Here is a 17,882-nt window from a genome sequence, read left to right on the forward strand (position 1 = left end):
TACCTTGACTTTGGCGTGATACTGGAGCAGACCTGCTGGTCACTGCCCCTTTTCCTCACAAACCTTTATTTTGTTGGGAGGTATAATGCTCCCAACTAAAAATCCACACTTCCCAGCACCTATTGCAGAGTTCTAGCACAGGGGGTGAGAGCAGAAGTCTGACAGGTGAGCCTTAAGGAGGAGACACCTGCAGCATTTACATCTTTATACCCCCAGATCTTTCCAGATATCTCATCTTGGTATCTTTAAAGCATTGAGCCAAAGCCATTAACCACTTACTTCTGGACTTTTGGAAATGTGAGAAAAATGAAACTCCTAGTTTGCATAAACCACTGTTTGGGGGGTGTGGGGGGTGTTAGTTGTAGCTGAAAACATTTCCTGTTACAGAGAGCACAAAATAAACATCTCTGCTTTCCCATAAACAGCTTTCCTGCCTTGACTAATGATAAATACAGACCTATTTCTCTAGAAATATGTTGAACCACATGAAAATATAATTCTGTATTTTAGAGAAAAACAAAAAAATTTTTGATTTTCCTTCACATCTTTAAAATAACTTATTACTCTCACTACTTAGGTTATTGTTTAAATTCAATTCTATATAACAGAAATATATTGCTAATAAAAATCACATATTTTTTATATAAATTCAGGCGTGAGAAAACCTTCAAAGGGCCTACAGCATTAGAAAACACCCAACACCTATCCTTATAAAATCACAGAGTAGGAATTACTTCATTTTTAATTGGTGGCTGAAAAAAGGGCAACTGTAGTTGAAAATTTCAGGAAATGTCTCTTGCCAAACAAATTTTTAGAAAGTTTCTAGGCCAAAAGTCTGTGTCACTAAAGTGGGAATAAGCAGAGACCACCATTTATTCTATCAAATGACTGGATTCTATCAGTTTGAAGGTCAACTGAGGTTAATGAACCCACCTGTGTCCCTAAGGACCCTTATAAATCAACCTCATGTGGGGGTCACTCATTAATGAAAAAATAACGAGTAGAAATCAATGTTTTTCTTCCTCCTGGGCAGCAGAGATACTGTTCACAAACAATTTCAAGGTACTTTTGAAAACAATGTCATACAATTTAGAGAAGCATTAAATTAAATATCTCCCCAGATACCTAATGGGATTTGATTCCAGGTCTAACTCTACACTGAGGGTAAGTACTTTTAACCTTGCATTTAGGTGTCTACAGCATATATCAGTACTAGAAATGAATAAATTCTGAATTAAATTTTTCCCATACAGAAAATTCAACTGCTGGTTCTTTCTATAAACTATGTCTTCAAAGGCCCAACACTATTTTTCCTCTCCTAATTGCTATTATGAGACAATAAATCTCTTCTATGGAAATAATGCAAATATAAATGCATGACATATGTAGGCCATGTGTTCTAGAAAATCCATAAAAATGTTTCATTTATGTTTTGATGAAAGCACAACAATTTTCCAAGAACATTAATCATTAATTTTGGAAATATAGGATTAGCATGTGATTTAGCTCAGTATTGGGATAGGGCTTAGTAAATATCTGTCAAAGATTCATTCATTCAATAAATATTTAGTGAGCCCCTACTAGGCTGAAATTTAAGTATCACATCTTCCCTGGCTTAAGTGGCATTTGTATGTAATAATGTGAAGGATATTCATATGACATTTTAAAAATATGCTATAGTTTAAGATTTTCTAAACCAAAACATGCAAGAAAAATTATTTTAGGGATCAAGAAGGCTGTTTTACAGTAAAAGAGAACCATCCAGTCTTTCTCATCTACAAACTTCCAAGATCTTGGTGAAGGCTTATTAGACTGAAAATAATAGGAAGAAAAGAAAATAACATAAACCTGTTGAAACTAGCTTAAGCAAATTTATGTACCTTAGGACAGGAAGTGTTGTTGAGCCTTACAAGGAATTAGACCAGAAACTGTAAAGCTGTCAGAAACAAAGTCAGTTTCTCCATCTCTTTGGGGCCACGTGATCTCGTTTCTGCTTTTGTCTGCATCGATCTGGTTTTTCCCTTTCTGCAGACCAGCTTTGTCTGCTTCTGCCTGAGACCCGGGCAGAAGTCTGGCTCAAAAGTTCAGCTGAATCTGTCCAGCACTTTAGAATCCTAATTCTAGATTCTGCAAAAAGAAGATTTGATTGGTTCACCCTGGGTTGGGTGTCCCACATTGGTCTAATCAGCTTTAATAATGAAGGAGAGGTCACACAATAAAGACATGCCATTGGATCCCATCCTGATGGATGGTGGCAGGAGGGGTTGTCAGAGATGGGGAGTAAGGACCAGTCAGGTGCTTCCAAACTTTTTCTTCACTTGAACTCAAAGGGAAACATTTTCAGTTGTCGGCTTTAGTATAAAGGTAACAGTCTAATTCTCAACTTCACTCAACTTTGCAGAAAATCTACCAGAACAAATGCATTTCTTACCTAGAAAAAAGTTACAATTCAGTTTTCTTTGGTCCTCTAAGGCAAAGTAGCTTCACTGAGCATGACAGAGCATCAGGCTTTTTCTAAGGAGATATAAAGAGTTGTGCATTCCTATGCAGTTTTAGCTTCATTCAAGTTTTTATGCACTTCAAGTATCTTGCACCTGGGAGTTTCCTTGTGTATTTCTGGAGTTCTTCAACCTGATTGCTCTCCTAAGACACATCACCCCACTTAGCTCAGTTCTCATGATTACACTGGCTTGGAAATCTGTACCTGCTACCATAGCATAATACAACCTTAAGAGACATTCCATCAATTCAAATTAAAGCCAAGAAGTCTAAATTGTCCCATCTTCCTGTATTCAAATCACTTTACATTTATTTCAAGTTTTCCAATTTCATTTTCTGGCACCAACTCTTTGCCACAAGGCAGACCCTTTTTTGTAGTTGGGTCAGGCTAACTCTTACCCTGGGAACATGGCAGCTAGATTCACTTTATGCTTTCTTCTTCCTACTTCGGAAATCATGTTAAAATTTTGCCTTCATTGCTCCAGCTCTTATAAACTGATCTTGGTGAAAAATTACAGAGTTGATGAATATTTAAAATGTACATGGAAACAGCCTGTTAAATGCAGCCTCCCCCCTGGACATGAGAAACTGACTTAACTCCCCTGTCCTCATCAGCCAATGTTTATCAGACAAGAGCAATGGGTACCTACTCTGGTGATGTGAGCACCACCATCTCCCCACTCCCAGGGTCTCAGACTTTCTCAAGAGACAAGAACCATCCCAGAGTAAAATGAATTTGAGCATGCATGTGTTTATGAAAAACACCATTTATTTAGCTCTTTTAAAGTTTATTCAAAACACATCTATGTAAATGATCTTACTTTATCCTTACAACAATTCCATGAGTGAAGCAATAACAATGATGGGTCAACATTATCCATCCCATTTTAAAGATGAACTAAACAAGGCTTGAAATAACTAGTTTTGTGAATTGGTTATAACCTTCTAAAGGAGATCTGTCTGATCTACAGAATGAATGGGTTGAACCAAGCAAGGCTTCCCTCAAGTCCCATCCAGCCCTATTTAATTTTTATTTATTATTTTCTAAACACAGTTTTGTGACAGGGTTAATGCTTAGAATTCAGACTCATATCCAGGTTCTTCAAAGAGGAATAGGGAGATTTAATGAGATTGAACAAATATAGGATGTTACAACTCAAAGTTGCTGAATTAGAGGTTCCATTTCTAAAGTTATGACAACACCCAGAGTGAAGTATAGAAGATAGTGTAAATAATTCTCAGGGTGAAACTCAACTTTTATTGGCAGAATCTTAGCAACAAGTGGAATATTTGAGGTAGAACCAAAAATAAGTTTATCTTTCAAGCTTTAAAATGGTCATGTTGAAAAATTCCATCCATCTTCCGGCCAAATGGCCCAACTAAAGTTACAAGTGCAGGTGGACTTGGAGCAATTTTTCAAAATGAAAAGGTTTTTATACAAGTAATGTAACTTTTACAAAGATCTTCTTTGGATCATGGCTTGCTGCCTGGGCCAGATTTAACTAACGGATCAAAGGCAGAACACTCTAAGCTCTGCACAGGACTGCTGAAATTCAGCTCTCGAGTGTGTGTGCTTGAACTGCAGTGGTTCTTACCCTCTGGGGCCCAGGGCCCATCACTCAGGGACATTGAGCCTCTCAGTTCAGGAAGCCTGTCACCGGATAACTTACTCTCCTAGACCAGCTGTGAACTCGGCATTGCTTGCTTTAACCATCAATAAATGAAAATTCTGGACCAAGTGACACAGTTCTATCTCAGTCATGATATCCAGTTTAGAAGGTCTGCTCATGTGATATTTTTTTATTATGGGCTTACAATTGAAATAACTATTCATTTCCTCTTTCCAGAGTGTTTTTTTAAAGTAACTTTAATGAGATATAATTTACACATGGTAAAATCCACCCATTTAACAGGTACAGTGGTTTTTAGAATGTCCAGAATTGTGCAACAATCAGCACAACCTTCAACATAACCTAATGTTAGAAGATTTTCATCATCCGCAAAAGAAATCTCAAGCCTATTAACAATCACTCTCCAGTCCTTCCCACCCCAGCCCTAAGCAACTGCAATCTATTCTCTGGATCTCTGTCTTTGTAGAGCTGCCTATTCAATATATGGTCTTCTGTGACCTGCTTAAGTAGCATAATTCTTTTAAGGATCTTCCGTACTGCAGCATGTATCAGTACTTCATTCCTTTTTCACTACTGAATAATATTCCACACTGTATCATATTTTGTTCATCCATTTATCACTTCATGAATAGTTGGGTTGCTTCAATTTGGGGGCTATATAAATACTACTACTCTGAACAATCACATACAAAGCCTTGTGTAAACATATTTTTTTCATTTATTTGTGGAGACACCCAGGAGTCAAGTTACTTTGTTATATAATAACTCTGTGATTAACACTGAGGACCTGCTACCATTTTCCTTTACCAGTTTATATCCCCACCAGTGGTGTGTGAGGGTTCTGGTTTCTCCACATCCTTGCCCACACTTGTCGTTGCCTGTGTTGTATATGTTGTCTTAATACAAATGGCATGTCTCTCCTAGCTGGCTCTTCATCGTAGTCTTGGTGCTCTAGAAGATGACTGTCCACTTCTTTGATGGTATTTCTTTGACGACTCCCAAAGTACCTATTTTGTACACTCCAATCAGACCACCCCAAAGATAACTGTAGAAAAGTTTCTTATTTTTGTATGATGTGATGACATCTTTTAACTTCATTGATATAGTTAGATTTTAATCATTTAATAGCTTTTGGTCTCCTTATCTCTGGGGCTCCATAGCTCCAAGATCCAAGTGCAAAGAAGAGGAGATTATTCAGCCAAAAAAGAGGTTCAGACTTCTCCAAAACTGCAGTTAACTCACAAACTCATACTATAATCACTACTAAGTATTTTGATTTGTAATACTGGTACTGCCTGGCATTTATATTTTTAAATCAAGGATGTAATCTAATACTGTAAAGCATCATTTCTCAAAATGTCTGTGATGTCTGTGAGCCACCTGCATCAGAATCACCTGGAAGGAGAGGTGGCTTTGCTGCTTATCATATGCTCCACTCCACTCCCAGGATATCACACCGGAATCTCTAGAAGTGGAATACAGGAACACGCACTTCTAACAAGAGAAGAGGGGAGTCTGGTGCACCGTATCATTTGAGAATCTCTGCTATCAAACCTGAAGGATGTGTCTGAATTTGGTTCTGGAGAAAAGAGTAGAAGAGCTCAGGGCCACAAGCCACAGAAGTTGTTTTTATACACATACCCCAGCTGGCTTAGTGGTAAAGAATCCACTTGCCAATAGAGGAGACATGGGTTCAATCCCTAGGTGGGGAGGAGCCCCTGGAGGAAGAAATGGCTCTATTATTCTTGTCTGGAGAATTCCATGGACAGAGCAACCTGGCGGGCTACAGTCCATGGGGTCACAAAGAGTCTGACACAACCGAGCAACAGAGTTCTACTACCTTAGATGTGCACACACACCATCTAAGGTAGTAGTAGGGCTGAATGGGAAAATATAGCCTAGCAACCAAGGGCACAGGCAGCAGTTCTCTTACAAAGGAGAATCTCAGAGGCGAGACCCTTCGCTGATTTGAGGCGGGTCAGGGTCTACACAGGCTTTCCTGGTGGCTAAGACCATAAAGAATCTGCCTACAATGTGGGAGATGCAAGTTCCATCCCTGGTTTGGGAAGATCCCATTGAGAAGGAAATGGCAACTCACTCCAGTATTCTTGACTGTGAAATCCCATGGACAGAGAAGCCTGGTGGGCTACAGTCCATGGGGTCACAAAGAGCTGGACACAATTGAGTAACTAACACACACACACAGGGTGTACACACCATCCTGAATTTAAGGTTTGGGACTATTGTGTCCTTCACCTTGAGCTCAGACCCTTCAAGAAACTTGGATTGTGGTTCTCTTGGTGAGTAGAAGTGGAAGATCCACCATGTGAGACCCAGGACCTGGGTTGAGTGGCCAAGAGAAGACTTGAGATGCAGGAAAGAACTAACAGAGTAGTTCTCCCAACTGGGCTCTTCAGGTGAGTCTGTTGTACCCTCAGATCAGTCACTCAGTTGTGCCCAGCTCTCTGCGACCCCCATGGACTGCAGAACACCAGACCTCCCTGTCCATCACCAACTCCCAGAGTTCACTTAAACTCATGTCCATTGAGTCGGTGATGCCATCCAGCCATCTCATCCTCTGTTGTCCCCTTCTCCTGCCTTCAATCTTTCCCAGCATCAGGGTCTTTTCAAATGAGTCAGTTCTTCACATCAGGTGGCCAACCTAACATCTGACAATTTCTCCTATCCAACCTGAAGTATGTGTGGAGCAGCACAGACACCTCTGGAGGAGCAGCATGTGGGCATGTCTCTGGGATTTACCTCCCAGTCCCCGAAAGAGAGGGGATCTGGAGACTGGCAGCAGCTGCAGGGGGCAGAAGAGTCCCAGCCAGTGAGCCACGACCACTGCTCCAGAGTGCACCTCCCCATTGACTGTGGGCACGGTGATGACTAGGGAGCTGCTCCTGGCAGAGTGGACTTTCTAGGGCTGTGTTCAGGGGTGGAAGGCAGCTAGGCAGCTCTTAGCAGCAGAAGGTCCCAGAGCCTATAGCTGCCAGGGTGGCAGCAGCAATGAGAAGAGAACGGCCATTCCTCATGTTGGAGAAGAAACATAACTTCTCTCTCCGAATCCCACACAAGTGGCCAAAATCCCATCCCAGCAGCTGCAGCCAAGGGTGGGTTCTGAGTCCAAAGGGCTGGCCCAAGGCAGGAGGACCCTGTGAGGTGAATATGAGCTAAAATCCCACCTGGGGACCTCCATGAAGCTCGGAGGTCAACTCCGCAAAGGGCTGATGTGAGCTGCTAAGTGGGCAGGGTCAGAAGGCAGAGGAAGGCTGGATTGAAATCAATGAGGCTGATCCCAGGTGACAACTGTGGGCATTACCAAGGAGTGGGTTCCTTGATCCACTGGCAGGTGAGGGAACAGAGCTGGGGAAAAGCACAGATGGGCTGGGCACTAATGTTCCCCGTGGTTTGTGAAGCTGGTCCCTGCTAAGAGCTTACTGGGGAGGAGAGACATCAGGACTGAGTTTTACCTGCACCTGGCATATTCCAAGGAGACACGAGGAGCAAGAAAGGAATTCTCAGACTCCTAAGTACTGGGCTTGTCAGTCAGTAGAAGCCCAGAGTGGCTGATCACCATTTGAATTCCCCACCAGGGTCAGAAGTGGGCTTCCCTGATGGCTCAGTTGGTAAAGAATCCACCTACAATGCAGGAGACTGCCTGCAATGCAGGAGACCCAGGTTCAGTCCCTGGGAAGATCCCCTGGAGAAGGAAATGGCAACCCACTCCAGTATTCTTGCTTGGAGAATCCCATGGTCAGAGGAGCCTGGTGGGTTATAGTCTATGGGGTCACAAAGAGTCGGACATGACTGAGCACAGGGTCATAAGTATAAACCTACTGAGTTTATTGCTTGGAATATTCTCACACTCAATTTCTGTTAAGTGTGTGCATGCACATATACACACCCTCACTCAGACACCCACCCATGAGTACACACACCCATAATCAGATTCCACAGATTTAGAGCGCTGCTCTAGAGAATCTAGAAATGAGGTGATGCCCGATCTTACCTGAGCGAAAATTCTTTTTCAGCCAAGAGATAAAGGGAGGAAGATAGCTTTGTCCTCAGTAAGACTAGCTGGGGCTGGGATGCCAAAACTCTCTCAGCTGGAAACCTCCCAAGATCAGGTTCCTCTACCAAACTTGAACTATTTCCTGGTCTGAGCTGACCCTAAAATACCAGAAGTACCCCAGAGCTCCTGGCATTTTCGTATTTCCAGTAATTTGTGGTGTTGAAAAATCTTTGAGGGGAAAAAAGAACACAGGGAGTGATTTCATGATAGGAAAACAAAAACAAAAAATTCCCCTCAAATGGGGGTGGGAGGATGGGGTGTGGGGTGGGGGTGGGGTGAGAAGTTGAGCTAGATTTCTACTTTAATTTTAGAAAACAGTTCACGTCTGCATTTTCTTTGCTCCAGCCGGCTGTCTAGGGCTTGGAGCCTGACAGTAAGGCCGTTGCCCCTCAGGTCAGGCTGTGGATCCAATTTTGATCCTCCGTCAATTATGCTGCTTCAAGGTTTCAGGCTTACTTAAAATCATTACTTGGGAATCTTAATGTGAACAGAGGCTTAAAAGTGGCCTCCTCCCGGTGCTGCCCAAGAAGGCTGAGCGGGACTGAGTGGTGAGCGAGTGCTGATAACTGGAGAGGGGTGAATTTATGAAGTGAGCAGCTCATCAAAAACACAAGTCACTCCGAATTCATCGAAGCAGGTGCGAAATGACCAGGTTTCAACAGCTGAAGCAGGATGATACTTTGTAATAAGAGAAGCCATCGCTGAGACAGGGTCGAGCGGGAGCAAGACTAATCAGGGCATGCTGTGGTAAGGCCAGCGCTCCGGAGCTGGAGAGCCCACGCGGATGTGACCCGCCCGCGCTCCTTGAAGAATGCGGGGTGGGAGCTGAGTGGGAGGAGGGTGGGAGGGGTGAGGGCGGAGGCTGCAGACCCCATGACCCCAGCAGCAGAGGGCGACGAATGCCATAGGCTGCACGCTGCAGGCTGTTACTAGAGTCAATAAAAATACTGGAAATGCATTCTCAATCTTTTGCAAGCCCCAAAATATGAGAATGGTTTTCTCTTTCTTGCAAAAGATAAAGTCAAGAATAAGCCTGTTGTATGTCTTGCATTTTAAATGTTTAGTCTCCTTAAAAGTAATTCAGAATGCAGGGCAAGCATTTCAGTTTTGTTGTTTTTTTTTTTCTTTTAGAGAGCACACGAAGCTAATAAAGCAAGGGGATTTTATTGGTGATGCTGTTTGGAGCTGAGTAAAATCACTTAAAAAAATGTGATGGGATACAAATCTGAAGGGCATGGGGTTCAGAAAAATGGAGAGTGGAACAGTCTGACAGCACATGTGTCCCCACATCCCCCACAGCCACACTCTAGAGGAACCACATAACTAGAGGAGAAGAATTGGTCCATAAGCTGAATGTCAGCCACCATCAGCCTCCAGTGTTGGGCAGGTTGTTTACTATTTGTTTTTAATAAACAAAAATACTATGAAATGCTATGGAGGAAATACAGTGCTCCAAGGACACTCAACCTAGGGGGTGTTCTTACAACCCAGACATGTGAAGTGGTGCAAAATTAAGCTGTTGTTTTGCTCTTTTTGTTTTTCTTTTATAAACTCAGATTCTGCTCTTGAGAAGTCAGAGTTTCAGGCAGGACCAACTACATCATTTTCTGGGCCCCAGGAAAAGTCAAAGTTCAGGGTTCTGTTCCAAAATTAGTAAGAATTTCAACGCGGTGACAACAGAGTATCAGCCAAACATGGGGGCCTTTGAGAGGCTTCTGTGGCTTCAAATATCACTTTACACTTTTTTATCTTTAGGTATGATGCCCAAGGGTGGTCAGACCTTTGTTGGACAAGGCAGCCTGAAGGAACTCTGCTACTTTGCTGGAGGCATTGCCCCTTCGCCCCTGCCAGGCCAGTCAACGAAACCATGAGGTCTCAGCCACAAAACCAGGGAGGCAAAGTGGCTCACTGACCTGCAGCCATAGAAAAGACTGGGGTTTCTATTTCAGTTCCTAAAAGTAACATTTGTTGTAGGATTTCTCTAATTATATAAAAAAGACATATCTAACGAATAAAAAAAAAAAAAAAAAACCTAAAGAAAATAAAATCACCTGTAATCCAAATACTGCCATACAACCACTGGTCACACATTGTAATGTATCCTAATGTTTGCTTATGTATTTTTCCCGTGTGTGTGTGCATGTGTGTAATTTTACAAGGCTGGGATCATACTCTTATATTTTATAACCCTTTCCACCTCTTTATTTTGCTATCTCTCCTTGTCACTGAATGATCCTTAATAACTTTTTCAAAAAAATTTTATCAGAGTATGTGAGTGAAAGTTGTGTCCAACTCTTTGCAACCCCATGGAAGCCCAAGAATACTGGAGTGGGTAGCCTGTCCCTTCTCCAGTGGATCTTCCCAACCCAAGAATTGAACCAGGGTCTCCTGCATTGCAGGAGGCTATGAGGGAAGACAGCAACCCTTCATAGCTATAGTCAGAGTATAGTTGATTTAAAATGCTGTATTGGTTTCTGCTTATAGCAAAGTGTATCAGTTATAAAATACATATATCTACTCTTTTTAAAAATCATTTTCCCATATAAGTCATTATAGAGTATTGAGTCGAGTTTCCTATGCTATATAGTAATCCTTATTGTTATCTATTTTATATATAGTGACATGTATATGTCAGTCTAAATCTCTCAATTTATCTCTCCCTCACTTTCCCATCCTGGTAACCATAAGTTTGTTTTCTACCTCTATGACTCTATTTTGGTTTTGTAGATAAGTTCATTGGGCTTCTCTGATAGCTCAGTTGGCAAAGAATCCACCTGCAATGCAGGAGACCCCAGTTTGATTCCTGGGTCAGGAAGATATGCTGGAGAAGGAATAGGCTACCCACTCTATATCCTCAGGCTTCCCTTGTGGCTCAGCTGGTAAAGAATCTGCCTGCAATGTGAGAGACCTGGGTTTGATCCCTGGGTTGGGAAGATCCTCTGGAGAAGGGAAAGGCTACCCATTCCAGTATTCTGGCCTGGAGAATTCCACGGACTGAAGAGTTGGACATGACTGAGCAACTTTCACTTCACTTCAAATAAGTTCATTGGTATCATTTGTTTTATATACTGCACATGTGATATCATATGGTATTTGTCTTTGTCTGACTTATGTCACTTAGTATGATAATCTCTAGGTCCATCCATGTTGCTGCGAATGGCATGATTTTATTCTTTTTCATAGCTGCATAATATTCCATTGTATATTACCATATCTTCTTTATCTACTCCTCAGTTAATGGACATTTGCTTCCATGTCTTGCCTACTGTCAACAGTGTTGCTATGAAATTTGGGGCTCATATATCTTTATGAATCACAGTTTTTGCCAGATATATGCCCAGGATTGGGATTGCTGGATTGTATGGTAGCTCTATTTTTTAAAGAAATATCCATACTGTCCTCCATAATGGTTGTACCAAGTTACATTTTCACCAACAGTGTAGGAGGGTTCCCTTTCTCTACCCTCTCCAGCGTTTATTATTTGTGGACTTTTTGATGATGGTCATTCTGCTAGTGTGAGGTGACACCTCATTTGTAGTTTTGATTTGTATTTCTCTAATAATTAGTGATGTTGAGCATCTTTTCATTAATCACTTAATTTTTAGGGGTTGTACAGTCATCAAATTATACAGAGAGAAAATTTTAAATATTTATAGCACGAAGTATTTAACAATGTTTTGTGTATATGTAATTGATATTTATAGTTTAACATATACACATACATGTGTAGACACACACCAAAATACACTTACACTGGACTATGTGAATTTGGTCATTATTCAGAAAAACAACACCATTTATGTCTGGTCACACTGATAAGGCTGAAAACAAAACTCTGTTTACTATGCAGCATTTAAAAACAAGGAGGCAATTTCATTTTTTCAATCATAACTTAAAAAAAAAAAACCGGGTATACCCAGACTCTGGAAAAAATCTTTCTACTTAATTGGCACATTTTGTCAAATAATTCGTTCACTGAGTAGAATTCTGTTGGGTCTAATAAGTAAATGGCATTTCTTGATATTCCAAAGCGATGATTCATTTGGAATTGACAAATGTTCACCAAGGAGATAACCAGCAATATTCCTGCTCATTGCGCTGGAGTATTTCCTCATTCAGTCACGCAGGCGGGGGCGGCAAAGAGCCTCCAGATTAAAAAGAATACTGCTAATAATATACCAGAATGTTTCTAGGCATGGAGAGATGTTTCAGAAGTGGCTTTTCATTTCAACATTCTTTCAACAGTTCAGTCAACTTCTCATAAAATTAATGGTAAATACTTTTTTAAGGGGTGGGTGTGTGCTGGTATTTTTGTGTGATTTGTTTTGTGTTATTGAAGTGTGCTACGCTGGCAAATGCTCAGCTATAAATGCCATTCTTCATAAACATGAGCTGGGCGCTGATACATGGCTTTGCAGTCCTCTCTGAACAGCAGTTTTTGCTGCTTTCGGCTGCCTTCCTCCCTCAGAGCACGTGTGTGGCAATAAGGACCGGAGATGGGGAGGCCTTGAAGTTGTCATGGAAACAGAATCCCCCCTCCATATGCAGAACTGGCAGATCAGCGGGTTTTCTTGTGCCAGGAGCTGACCTGTATCTTCTCATTAACCCTCCGGGAGCCCTCTTAGGTATTATTAGCTCCATTTTTAGAGTAAAAAACTGAGTCAGACCAGGCAAGTGGGCCTTGCCAAAAGTCCTGCCCACTGTTAGGTGGTAAACTGAGATGGGAATCGAATCTAATTATCTAAGCAACATTTACTTTTCTGACTTGTCTGCCCCCATCTCCTTGGAGGGACAAAAACAGGGACCCCCCTGGTCCTGATTCTTTGATGTATCCTGAGAGCAGTTCTGGTGGATGGTGGTATGTGGTAGCTTTCAGAACGATTTTTTAAATTTTTTCACATGACAGTGGGTTTCCCATGTGGCACTGCAGTAAAGAATCTGCCTGCCAATGCAAGAGATGCAGGTTCGATCCCTGGGCTGGGAAGATCCCTTGGAATAGGAAATGGCAACCCACTCCAGTATTATTATCTGGGAAATTCCATGGACAGTGGAGCCTGGTGGGCCACAGTCCATGGAGTCTCAAAGAGTTGGACAGGACTGAGCAGCACCGCAGCAGCAGCATATGACAGCATTCACTAGTGGCCAGCTGCTTGTCATGTGCATGCCTTTAAAGATTATATCGTGGGCTGGACAACCCTAGAGGAACAAGCTGACATTCTCCTAGTGATCTTAACAGCAACCTAGAGTTTCACACTTTCTGTAAAAGATGAAAAAAAGAAAGTAGAGTGTGTGTGTGTCTATAGAATAACCATGAAACAATGGGGCCGGGGAAGAATCTGGGTGATAGAAGGAGCAAAAGGCTTGGGAACTCCACCCAGTAACATGATAAACCGGAAGCTTGCCCTCCCTCACAGCCCCACACCAATGCCATAGACCCCATTTGATCTATTTCTACAGGCTTCCCTATCACACTTGTACCCACATCCATCCACACCATCTGTTTCACAAATATGCACCTCTACAAAAATCCTGTGATATTCTGCAGGACTAAAGTGGTTGCTCTAAGGGTTCTAAAATCCTTTCTGGGCTAGATGATTTCTGAGGCTCAAAGTCCAGCTTCAGCTGAGCAGAGAGGCTGCCAAGTTAGATGGGGTCATAAATAGACACTTCTCCAAATAAGGCATACAGATGGCCAACAAGCACCTTGAAAGATATTCATCATCACTAATTATTAGAGAAATGCAAATCAAAACTGCAATGATTGATCAGAATGGCCATCATTAAAAAGTCTACAAATAATAAATGCAAGAGAGGGTGCAGAGAAAAGGGAACCCTCCTACACTTTTGATGAGAATGTAAATTGGTTTAGCCACTATGGAGTAAGTGGGCTCCTCAACAAACTAAAAATAGAGCTTCTATATGACTCAACAATCCCAATCCTTGGCATATATCTGGAAAAATCTACAATTTAAAAAGATATATGCACCTCTGTGTTCATAGAAGCCCTATTTACAATAGACAAGACATAGGAACAACCTGCTGCTGCTGCTAAGTCGCTTCAGTCGTGTCCGACTCTGTGAGACGCCATAGACAGCAGCCCACCAGGCTCCTTTGTCCCTGGGATTCTCCAGGCAAGAACACTGGAGTGGGTTGCCATTTCCTTCTCCAATGCATGAAAGTGAAAAGAGAAAAGTGAAGTCGCTCAGTCGTGTCCAACTCCTAGCGACCCCATGGACTGCAACCTACCAGGCTCCTCCGCCCATGGGATTTTCCAGGAAAGAGTACTGGAGTGGGGTGCCATTGCCTTCTCCAAGGAACAACCTAAATGTTCATTAATAGATAAAGACAATGTGGCATGCACATACACACAATGGAATATACTCAGTCATAAAAAGGAATTAAAATATAAAAAGGAATGAAGTAATGCCATTTGCAGCAACATGGATGGAACCTGAGATTATCATACTAAGTGAAGTAAGTGAGACATAGAAAGACGAATATACAATATATCTTTTTTACGTGGAATGTAAAATACGACACAAATTAACTTATCTAGGAAACAGAAACAGATTCATAGATATAGAAAGCAGACTAGTGACCTCGCTGAGAGGGAAGGGGGAAGGGGAGGGATGGATTGGGAGTTTGGGATTAGCAGAAGCAAACTATTATATACAGAATGGAAAAGCAGCAAGATCTTTCCTGTATAGAAGAGGAAACTATGTTCAATATCTTGTAATAAACCAAACTGGAAAGGAATATGATAAAGAATATATACATATGTATAACTAAATCGCTTTACTGTGCAGCAGAAATTAACACAACATTGCAAATCAACTATATTTCAATAAAATAATTTTAAAAAAATCAAGTCCGGTGGGGTCTGAGTATCCTTCCCTGGAGGTCAGGGACTGCATCAACCGCTGCCTCCACCATCCCAGTACCTGTGAGCCGAGTCGTTCCAGTCATGTCTGATTCTTTGCAACACTATGCACTGTGGCCTGCCTGGCTCCACTGTCCATGGGGTTCTCCAGGCAAGAATACTGGAGTGGGTTGCCATGTCTTCTTCCAGGGAATCTTCCCAGCCCATGGATCAAACCCGCATCTCTTATGTCTCCAGCATTGGCAGGCGGGTTCTTTACCACCAGCACCACCTGGGAAGCCCACCATCCTAGTATTCATTCCAGTACTCATTCCCAAATACACACCCCGGATTTTGCTCCCTACACCCAGGTACATCCTGTGCTCAGCAAGGAAACCATTAAGACAAGTTGGACCAAGGAGCCATTCTTCTTACCTGGTACCACCACAGTGCCAGTGAGAAGAAGGCCTGGAAAATGCATTGAACTCCTGTGGACAGGCATGAATGGTAAAGAGGCATTGATACTCTCTCAGTAGCTGTAGGCTTTTACTCCAGCCCCATCTAGCACCATCTAACCAACAAGTGCTCCTAAACAGTTCTTCAACAAAGAAGTTCTGTGACTCGTGGAATCACATAACCTGGAGCTTGTTGGAAACACAGACTCTCAAGTCCCACCCCAGACAATAGCATCAGCTGGTGACCCAATCCCAGATGATGTACATAAAATTTAAGCTGAGATTCTCCATTCTAGACTCCATCTGATCTAGTCTATCTAGAAAGATAGGGCTTGGGGAGGTCATCAACCACGGCTGCCCGTTAGCCTGAAGGGACCAAACAATAGATCCCACCATTGGATTCTGATTTAATCTGGGGCATGGCCCAGGCAAGGATATGTCTCCAAAGTGCCCCCATAAGGTTGCCAGATTTAAGAAATAAAAATACAGAATACCCAATTAAATTTGAATAAACCACATTTTTTTTAAAGTATATGCTAAGAATTGATGCTTCTGTACTGTGGTGTTGGAGAAGACTTGAGAGTCTCTTGGACTGCAAGGAGATCCAACCAGTCCATTCTGAAGGAGATCAGCCCTGGGATTTCTTTGGAAGGAATGATGCTAAAGCTGAAACTCCAGTATTTTGGCCACCTCATGCGAAGAGTTGACTCATTGGAAAAGACTCTGATGCTGAGAGGGATTGGGGGCAGGAGGAGAAGGGGACGACAGAGGATGAGATGGCTGGATGGCATCACTGACTCAATGGACGTGAGTCTGAGTGAACTCCGGGAGATGGTGATGGACAGGGAGGCCTGGCATGCTGCGATTCATGGGGTTGCAAAGAGTCAGACGTGACTGAGCGACTGAACTGAACTGATGCAGTATTTGGGACATACTTACAGTAAGAAATTCTTCCTGTTTATCTGAAATTTAAATCTTACTAGGCATCCTGGGTTTGTTGGCAACACAGTCCCCAGGTGATGCTAGTATACTTCTAGGGTTGAGGACCTCTGCAATAAAGAAACCCACTGTTATACAATACCTACCCTGGAATTTCCCCGAATGGTTCTGATTTCCCATATTCTCTCCCAAGGTGGTCATGCCTCAAACTTGTGGAAGGAAAGCCTTTGTCATTGTGACCCTGAGTATCATTAAGCCTGAGGAAGTCTAGTAACATCAATGGATGAAGAAAGAGGGTTGCCAGGTGACCAGTGTATATAGCATATGTCCTGTATTTAATGATTTTGTCCTGTGTCATATATTGACCTTGTCAGAACTCTTCAAATGTCCTGTGTTCAACTATTTGGGGAATAAATTACAAAAATTTGGCAGTCAAAGCTATTTTTCAAATTGCAAATATAGGGTGCCCTATATATTTTTATTTGCAAAATAGGACAACTCTATGGAGAAATCACTTTGCTTAAATTCCTGGGGAATTTATCCTGAGAAACTTGCCGTTTCTGATTTGGCACTTGTCTAAATCTCTGTTAAGGTTTTGTACTCCAGACCTCTGAACTTCAGCAGGTCAAGTCTGCTAGAAAAATGTGGCTACTCTACTAGCTAAGAATTCAGTTCATTCTTTGCTGTTTCTGTTATTTAAGTTGAATTTAATAGTTCGGCACTTGACTCACTCATATATCACACATGGGATAAATTAATATTGACAGACATTTGTTGCTAATAAATGATCCAAAACTTCTTGGTTTTTTCCTTCTTGCATTATTTTGAAAAGAATAAAATTATGACAAGCAATGGCTATAACAGAAGAGAAGTGAGACCCATAGATAAGCCAGGATGGACATGAAATGACTATTCATGGATTGCTGGCTTCCAGATGGACCCTAGGGCTATAGATGCTACAGAAGAGATGGGAGGTTTGATGGATCTCGACTGTGGTCAGCCAGATAAACATTGTGAGAAATGCTCTAGGAGAGTCTTGATGAGGACCCAGTAGCTGGGGGTGGGCGTGGGCTGGGGATGGTGATGGCCTTATGCGAGAGAGAGCCTGGGACACCGCTGAAGCACCAGCCAGCCTCCAGGAGACAGTTTTACTGGTGTCACTTTTTTCCCTTCATGTTACCTGGCATGGTTTGTGCCCTCATTCTCACTGTGGCCCAGGAAATAGCAGATACAAAGTCTGAATTTGCAAGCTGGATGTTCAGGTTGAAGAATTATTCCAGCAGGCATTCAAGAAAGTCTGAAGAGATGAAAAGAACGAGAGGAGAGTTAGATATGAAAGATAAGCAGAAATGTCAACACCATTCTAATAGGAATCTCAGAAAGAAAAGTGAGCACACGCAGAGGGAAGGAAATAGTGGGTCTAG

The 17,882-nt window shown here is 42.1% G+C and overlaps 1 long non-coding RNA gene across 1 annotated transcript in view; it reads right to left on the reverse strand.

Annotated features, from left to right (window-relative positions):
• LOC133233661 (uncharacterized) overlaps positions 1 to 17,882 on the reverse strand; it is a 119,254-nt gene that overhangs the window by 26,230 nt on the left and 75,142 nt on the right. The window contains exon 2 of the long non-coding RNA XR_009731798.1: positions 2,432 to 2,514. This is a non-coding gene — a long non-coding RNA (uncharacterized LOC133233661). The remainder of the gene's footprint in view (positions 1 to 2,431; positions 2,515 to 17,882) is intronic.

This window comes from Bos javanicus, chromosome 20 (genome assembly GCF_032452875.1).
Source record: "Bos javanicus breed banteng chromosome 20, ARS-OSU_banteng_1.0, whole genome shotgun sequence".
NCBI lineage: Eukaryota > Metazoa > Chordata > Mammalia > Artiodactyla > Bovidae > Bos > Bos javanicus.